This window comes from Aotus nancymaae, unplaced genomic scaffold, assembly GCF_030222135.1.
Source record: "Aotus nancymaae isolate 86718 unplaced genomic scaffold, 86718_ANA_hifiasm-v0.15.2.pri h1tg000036l, whole genome shotgun sequence".
Taxonomy (NCBI): Eukaryota; Metazoa; Chordata; class Mammalia; order Primates; family Aotidae; genus Aotus; species Aotus nancymaae.
This window is the reverse complement of record NW_026988450.1, coordinates 69,877,627-69,887,011: the sequence shown is the minus strand read 5'-3', so window position 1 is coordinate 69,887,011 and position 9,385 is coordinate 69,877,627. Positions and strand designations below refer to the sequence as shown.

Genomic DNA, 9,385 nt, shown 5'->3' with positions numbered 1-9,385 from the left:
TCTCCTTTAAATTATTGGTATACAAGAAAAAATCTGTGAGAATCTTGGAAGTTTAGTGGACTCAGTTTCTTTTCTGAGGAGGATTAACTGAGGATTGCATTATTTTCCAAGGGAAGGCATTCAATGGTCAAGTCAGGAAACTCAGGTTCTAATCACAGTATTGCAAAGCAGATTTGCTGAGAGGTCCTCAAATACCGTCTCTTCTGACTCTTAAATTAGCAGTGAGGAAAGTGAGTGGCAGAAAGGGAGGAGCTATTCTCAAGCTCACACAGCAAGTCCTGCCATTCCCACCATCTGAGTCTGTTCCTCAAGAAGCCGACTGCTGTAGTCCACATGATACACTCCTTTATTTTCAGTTCCAAAGGTGTTTTTCTTACAAAGCACTGAATTTATGATGGAGTATGAGCTAATACAAGGCTTTGGGGCAATTTTTTTTTTTTTTTTAAATAACAGGATGTGTCTACGTAACAGAGTCAATTCAACAAGGTCCAAGTTGACCCACTGGCAATTTTTATGACAAATGTCTCATTTTTCACCTTCCTCTAGACCCTAGAAAACATGTTTTAATAACATTTGCAAGTTCTGCCACACCAGGGGTCAAGAGAAGCTGCAGTTCTGACTTGTTTGGCAGAGATCTCCCACCGAGATCTAGAGACCCACTTTCAGCTCCCTGAAGGGCTTTCTTTTTCCTGACTTTAATGTATTGGCCCCATGTATACAACAGCTTCAAAGTATTACAGAGGCACAAAGCCAGGAAGGTGTCCTAAAGGTATTCTCTAGCTTTAGAAGACAGTGACTAAAGACTCTGAATGCCCGATGGAGACAATCACCTGAAAAATTCTACTTTTTAAGTGGGAGTCAAAGTTCAGGTTTTCTTGCATTATACAAGTAGGGCGATTGCAAAATTATAACTTCACAAGACCCCAGCATAGAAATTAGGACTGTATTAGCTGTTTGTTGTGATATAGTGCTATGAACTCAAATACATAGAGGCCAAAACTCTGTCTTCATCTGGAGCAGTACTTCCGTCTACCACAGTGTTCTCAACAGGGGTGCTTTTTACCCCCTTGAAGACATCTGGCAATGACCAGAAATATTTTTGGTTGTCACAGCTGGGAGTGAGGGTGCTACTGGCATTTCTTGGGAAGAGGCCAGAGATGCTGCTGATACGGAAGTGTTGGGAAGGGAAGAGCATAGTCCCTTTAAATGATATGGAAGTGGGGAAGAAGTGCTGGATAGAGGAGGGCGTGGTCCCTGTGTAGGGCTCTACCCCCACGAACCTAGGTGAGGACAGGCACTTCTGCCTTCACACCCAAATGTTGCATTTTCCAAGACCACCCTGGCCCACCATGCCCTCATCCTGGGCCTATAAAAACCCGAGCCCTAGTAAGGCAGAGACAGAAGCTGCCGGACAGTGAGAAAATCACATCGGCAAAATAAGATGCAGCTGGACGGCGAGAGGACATGGAGGGAACATGCTGGTGGAAGAGCACACCAACAGACAGACACTGGCGCCCCCGCAGGACAAGGCACAGTTTGGCGGGGCAGTTGGAGGAGAGCTGGGGCCACCAAGCAGACCAACTCACTCCATAAAAGTTTACATTCCTTCTTCAAGCCCACTGTGATCCGATTCTTCTGGTACACCAAGGCAAGAACCTGGGATACAGAAAGCCTTCTGTCCTTGTGACAAGGTAGAAGGTCTCATTGACCTGGTTAACACAAGCTGCCTGTAGACACCAAAGTAAAAGAGCACCCTGTAACACACACCCACTGGGGCTTCAGGAGCTGTAAACACTCACCCCGAGACACTGCCCTGGGGTCAGAGCCCCACAGCCTGTGCATCTGTAGGCTCCCCTAGAGGTCTGAGCAGTAGGGCACTGAAGAAGCAGCCAACACGCTGATAGAACGCCCTGCGATGGGGACATGGAAATGTTTTCGTTTCACTGCCAAACATCCTACCAGGCACAGGACAGCCCCCACATAACAAAGAATTATCTATCAGGTTCGAAATGTCAATACTGACAGTATTGAGAAATGCTGATCCTAGAATTAACCAGATAGGCAATACATAGATTGAAAAGATAATTCAATAAATTTAATTCCAGACAGAAGGCCTATGTTCAAATCCCTGTTTGAGATGCATAAATGTGGATACTTTTGTTTTATAATCTTTTTTCTCACTTTCTTCATTTATTAATAGGAATAATAATACATGTAACACAGCAAATAAAACATTCTGTATAATAATGTTAGCAATCATAATTAGAGCAATACAAAATATTTGATTCTACCTTCTCGTTTCTGCTCTACTTTTATAGTCTCCTGGGCAACTAAAATAATTTATAATTTGATGCCTTGATAGATACTAAGTTTTAGATGTATTATCTCTTTATCATATAACAATTCTCCGAGTTAGATCTTATTATCTCCATTATATAGGAAAGGAAACTGAAGTACGAAGATACTAAATGACTTACCCAAATTTACAGTTAGTGACTTGCATAGCCAGGGTTTGAACGTATTTATACATTAAAGCCCATTATTCTGTCCACTCTGTGATGTGGATAGAGTCCACATTTCTTTGGTTTAGTTCTACCAGAGACACTTTTGACTTGTTTATATTTTCCTTCATCACTGTTCTGTGAGATGCTTGGAGCAGGGACAATGTCTCAGTCACATGTACTTTCTCGTGCTCTGTGTATCCACCTTGAGATTTTGAGCCATCCTAGGAGATGGTGGGCACACTTGGCAGCCAATGAAGAGTCTGTGAATTTGGAATCTTGGATACATTTTTTTCTATTAGAGACAGAGAAAAACAATAACATGATTAGATTTACATATTTGAAAGAGTACTCTGGTAGCAGTGAGGGTTAATTGTGTTAAAAGGCAGAAGAGGCAGGCTGGAACCAGTTAAAATTAATTATAGGACTGTCAAGGAGAAGAGGTACCTATGCCATCAAAGGCCATTAAGCAAGATGCCACCAAACCTTATGACAACCATGTGGATTAACATGACATGCATGTTTTAGAAACACAATTTAGTTTACATTGTAAACAAATAACTTCACTGTACTCCAGTGTCCTGTTTTCTTAAAGGATTAGTTTCAACTCTTCTTTCCAAATGTTAGGTGAAGATAAAGAAATGCCACAGACCAGAAGAAAAAACATTTGCCAATCACATATCTGATAAAGGATTATATCCAGTATATTTAAATAACTCCCTGAACGCAAAACTAAGAACAAATAATCCAACACAAATAGACAAAACATTTGAACAGAAAGCTTGCCCAAGAAATACTAATGGCAATAAGCACCTTTAAAGATGCTGAACATCATTGGTTACCAAAGAACTGGAAAGTTAAACCACAATGTGTTACCACTGCACACCTACTAGAATAACTAAAATAAAAAGACTGACCATACTAAGTGTTGAGGATGTGCAAAACTTGAACACTTATACAGTTTGTGGAAATGTAAAATGGTAGAGCTATTTTGGAAAACAGTTTGACAGTTCCTTAAAAACTTAAATAAACACTTCTCATATGATCCAGCCTTTCCATTCCTAGGTATTTACTAAAATAAAAGTACATGTTCATACAAAGACTTTTACATGAACATACCTAATAGTTTATTTTGTCATAACCAAAAGCTGGAAATAATTCACATGTTCGTCAACAGGTGAGTGGATAACCAAATTGTACACATATGGAGTGAATATTACTTAACAAAAAAAGGAATGAACTCTTTACACATGGAACAACATGGGTATGTCTCAATGTACCAGGAAAGAAACCAGGCCAAAGAGAGTCCATACTGTATATTTCCATTTGTATAAAATTCTAGAAAAATGCCACTAATCTATAGTGATGGAAAGCAGATCAGTGGTTCCTGGGGAGGAGAAGGGCAAGGGACTATAAAGGATCACAAAGAAATCTTGGAGGTGAGGGATATATTCACAGTCTTGATTGTGGTGATGGAGCACATGAATGAGTATATACATATGTCAAAATCAAAAAAATTGTACACTTCCCATAGGTGCACTTTAATGCATGTCATTTATACCTCAATAAAGTAGTTAAAACAAATCTGTACTTGTTAACAGTTAAATTATAACTTTTATATACATATATATGTATTTAGGGTAACATATCAATGTATAGATTGTCTTTCTCTGTTGCATGAGAAGGTCTTTCTCTTTCCTTCAGTTCTTCAAAGGAAGAAATTTCTTTAAGATATATTTTTCATATGAGTAACTACTGTATCTTTTGCAATATTATTAGTAAAGATTGTTTTTCCACATTTGTTGGATCTAACTTGACATTTTGCTGAAATCTGTTGAAATCTGTCGAAATCTGAGGGCAAATACAAAACTCTGACATTTGAAAATATCAGATGCCAATAGCCTAGAGGGCATGTCATGAGATAGCTTCATGATTTGTTATCAGAAGTAGAAAGCAACAACATGAAACACCTGTACGCACCCATGGGTCAGTCGCTAGTATCCTTGCAGTGTCTTGGTAGAATCACATGTATGCTGAAGTAAAAGACTCATTCTTTAAGAAAACTGTTATCAGACAATCTTGTGGGTTAAGATCTTATGGATTATGTTCAACATAACTATTGTCAGACATGAATAATCAGTAAATGGGATAAAAATTCTAGATTTGCAAAACTTAAAAATGTAAGAAAAAATATACATAAAACTTCTCCAATTTTACGAGTGTCAGTAATATAAACATTTAGTAGTATTTATTACTATTACATAAATATTAGTACATATATTACTACAAATATTTAATTGGCATTACTAATTGGCCAATTAAATATTTGTAGTAATAGATGTACTAATTAGTAATTGCCATTACTAATGCCAGTTAGTAATATATTAGTAACACCAATAATGTTATTATTTGTATATAGCATACAAATATCATTATATCATAAACAATCTATAGCAATATATTAGTTATTTTATATATTGGCTACTAATATTAATAACTGTTAAATAATACTACTAATTATATTGATAAGAGCAATAATAAGAAGAGTAATAATAGCTATCATTTGATTATTACTGTTTGCAGAGTGTTATTATTCCCTCATTTTACAAATGAATGGGAAAGTACGTTCAAAGAGATTCCATTAGTCTCAAAAACACACAGCTGGTAAGTGGTGGATTTGGGATGTAAACTCAAAGAGGTCTGATTTCAGATCCCAAGCTTTTAGCCTCATACTCGTCTGATGTGTCTCTTGGGTAATCAAATCTGAATTTCAGGACAGTGAGAAAACACTAAATTTGAAGTCAAACTTAGAAGTAACACGGCATCCCAAATACCTAGTACTGCATTCTTAACTTGGTCAGAAGGAGAAAGTGAGTTTTGTTTTGGTCATGGGAGGTCGCACTAGCTGTTGAACACACACTCTCATGCCTTAATACAATTATGTCCAATTTTTCACTCACTTTTTGGACCAAAGAATGTTGGAGCCAGGGCAGCTGCTGAGGCAGTCACTTAGAAGTACAGGCTCCTTCCACTGAGTAATCCCCTTATCTCCTATGTTCTCAGATGTCTTCTGCATGATCTGCATCTGGCTGATAAATGAGAGAAAGTTGAGGGCATAGAGGATTGCCTGGGTCTTTTTATGGACCTGGACTGGATGTGACATTGATCACTCCTGCCGAGAAGTCAGTTCCATAGTTCAACCGATTTCAAGTCCAGAGGAAAATGTGGTCTGTGTTTCTAGAGGGAAAGTAAAATAGGAGTTGGTAAGTACACAGTAATTATCTGCCATAACTTTCTGTTATACTGTCACCTAGAATGGATAGAGGACAAGCAGCTGACATCCGGAAGGACAAGAGCAGTTAAGTTCCTAAATATTCTATGAGAACTGCTGAATCAGAACCCCCGGGTGAGGGATGGTAATGTGCCCTTTTAAACTAGCATGCTGTGTGATTCTGTACATACACTGAAGATTGAGAACTACTGACCTAGAAGTTATCAGCGCCCAAGCCAACTAAGTGTGACTAGTTGAAGATGAAGGTGTTCATGCTAATTCTGAACCTTTAGGCTACCGTAATTTATACCCACCCTGATCAATAGTCGTAAACGCAAAGTAGTACATCTGCCTCTGCTGAGGGATTCTACTTCAGAACCCAGGGTAGCATGAGGTAAATGAGGCAGCCAGGGTTGAAAATCTACGGAGGGAACCCTTAGATTTTTCTTAAGTTCATGCAAGAGCAGACTTGGTATATGAAACATTACAAGAGCCTCACAGGAACTGAGAGTGAGTGTCTCCTTAACCTTTTTGTTCTAGGTAACACTTGCTTATCTTCATATCCAATCCAGTCCACCTGACTTTGCTCCCGATAGTTATCTTCAGCTCATGATTTCATTCATTCGAACATGTGTCATGAATTTATTCAACAGATTATCTACTTATTTATCTGTTCCCCCCAAAAATCAATAGCTAGTGTGATCTAGTAATAAAACACAAGTTTAAATTTGTGTCATGTGTGTTTTCTTTATGGATTTCTATGGCTATATTTATAATGCCATTTTATGGGAATGTATGAATATTTATTGAGAACTTTGTAGTTACCATGAAATATCTATATTGTGCTGAATAATTCAGACCAAAGTGAAGGTAAATATATATTAATTACCTGATTATAAGTAGTGCCAAGTGATTGATGCTGAGAGAAAGTTGGGGATGGAGATTTACTTTAGGTAGAGTGGACTTGTAAGACTTCTCTGAGAACGAGACATTTAAGAAGAGATCTGAAGCATGAAAATATATAAAAGATCTCTTATAATACTGATTGTCAATGCATAAGATAACAGGATCTTGTGAACACATTGCTAGGGTCACTTACAGTACCCTAGGGTACATCTGCCTCTGGGTAGCGAATGGGACATTTGTTTCTTTTCTGCATACAGGAGATGATTTTTCCAGCCCTGGAAGACTTAATGGAGCAAAATATCATTTTGGGATATCCAGGGTGACACAGATGTGGGAGCATTGGGAAACTGTATTCTGAATATGGTAACCAGCATTTCTCAGAAGTCATGAGCAACAGACAGCGTAACCTACCACCTTAAAGTGGTAACTACATTGGCAGGGCATCTAGTGGAAGACGAGGGGCATTTACCATGAAAATGCATGAGTCATGAGAAAATTATAACAGAGATGAGACATCCTCTTCCTTCAGGGTTTCCCAGAAATTATTGGGGGACAGGTCTTTGTCCTTAACTATGAAATATGTTATTTCTATTTATATCATTAAATTAATGCCTATGGGAAATTTGGGTAATGCTACTTTATTTCCAAATCCAAGAACCAATCTGCAGCATGCACCAAATGAATTTAGACAGTGACAAATGCCAGGAAGTTTCATTCACAACCCCGTGTCAAACAGATGTTGTGCTCTGGATCCAATCATCTCCCAAAAGGCAGCCAGGCACCTGTCCAATGTTGGCCTTGGTCAAATATCAAACAAAGACCCAAACAAAGGATATGTAGTCATAGCCTTATATATGACCAAGTTCTCATTCCCAAGTTCCTCAACTACGTGAAGTGCTGCCCAACTTAGCAAAGTTTGCAGATACAGTACCCAAGAAGCAACTGTGAGGCCAAATGCATCCCATCAGAATCTCCTGGAAAGATAGTATGTATGTCTGGCCTTCACTCAGAAAGACTGCCTTTCTTATCCTATTACCTACCAATAAAATGTGGTTCTGTCCCACTCTGTCTTCCTAAAGGGCAACCTAAAAATTATATTCCAAAATTTGTATTCTCCCAATCAAATTTTCATTGCCCTATCATTATTTACCAATCTATCCATTCGACACTAGCCATTCCACCGTGCCATTGTGTTTAGCTATTTGCCATTTTACTGGGTCAAAAACAAAGTTTCAACTTTATATAACAGAGGTATCCCTAGAAATATTAAGAGGATAAAGAGGCAAGTAAGGGTGAAGAGAAATAAAACTGTAGCAGGAGATTTTTTTCCTTCAGACAGAATTTTGACCTCATATTTTCCTTTCCACCAATAGTCTAAATTTTTTTATCATCACAGTGCAACTACATTATCATTTGGTTAGCATCTCCTGTGGATCAGATGTGTCACCTATATCATATCATTTGGTCTTCAGGACAGTCTTGCTAAGTAAATATCATTATCATATCCATTTCAGGAGGCTGAGGTAGGCAGATCACTTGAGGTCAGCAGTTCAAGACCAGCCTGGCAACATGGTGAAACCCTGTCTCTACTAAAATACAAAAATTAGCTGGGCATGGTGGCATGTGCCTGTAATCCAAGCTACTTGGGAGGCTGAGGTAGGAGAATTGCTTGAACTCTGAAGACAGAGGTTTCAGTGAGCTGAGATCACACCACTGCACTCCAGCCCAGCCTGGGCAACAAAGGGACACTCTGTCTCAAAAACAAACAAACAAACAAACAAAAAAGCATAAAGTAATGGTCAGTGATTTTAAAAATAAAATATATATATATATACGCCTAGCAGGTTAGTAATGATGGCGCTGAGATTCTAAGATCAGGTGCTTCCAGGGCTCTATGCATACTGCAGTCTCTGGATTTTAATTCACAGAACTCAGCACTGTCCGATGTTAGAATTGTTTGCTTTTTATGTTGGCTAAGTGCAAGAAAAACATTTTAAAGAAATTTTAACTAAAAAGCAAGTATATAAATAAATAAGCTTCCTGCCTCATTCTGAGCCATATGCTGCTAGCACTAAGCTTCATTCTTTTTTATATTTGTTTATAAAGGTCTTTCAAAAGCAGAAGAGACATGTGCAATAAAAAATGTTCTACAAAAATATACAATTTCAAGCTACCATTTATTTCTAGAGGACTTACGGAGTAACCAAAGCAACTTAAACATACTTCTCACAATAGCCCTATGAAATAAATACGACCCATTGTATAGAAGAAATAATTGAGGATTAAAAAGGTTAAGTATTTTGTGCAAAGTAGCTAGAACAAGTTTGAGAGACTGAACTAATATTCGGGCCTGTCTGACCTGAAAATTTATTCACTGAACTATTACACTAAACTTCTTGCATTCATTAAAATGACAGTCAGGCATGTCTTTCAAAGTTACTCTTCTTTGTACTGGTTTAGAAGTTAAAGCATTTCTCTTTTTTACTTACCTCCCAAGCACTTCCTAGAGCAGTATAGTCTGAGTATGGTGTTTGGAGCCAGGATGCCTGAATTTAATTCCCAGCTACACCATTTACTAAACATGTAAACTCAAACAACTGAATTAACCTCTTTGCCTCAGTTTTCTCATCTGCATAAAGGACATAGAACTAGTGTCTATGTCATAAATTACTGTCAGGTTTAAATGACGTAGTATGGGGAAAGCACT

The 9,385-nt window shown here is 38.1% G+C and overlaps 1 pseudogene; it reads left to right on the top strand.

Moving 5' to 3' along the window:
* Window positions 1–1,441: 1,441 nt before the first annotated feature.
* The window catches only part of LOC135277932 (large ribosomal subunit protein eL33-like), a 56,479-nt pseudogene continuing 48,535 nt past the window's right edge, over window positions 1,442–9,385 (top strand).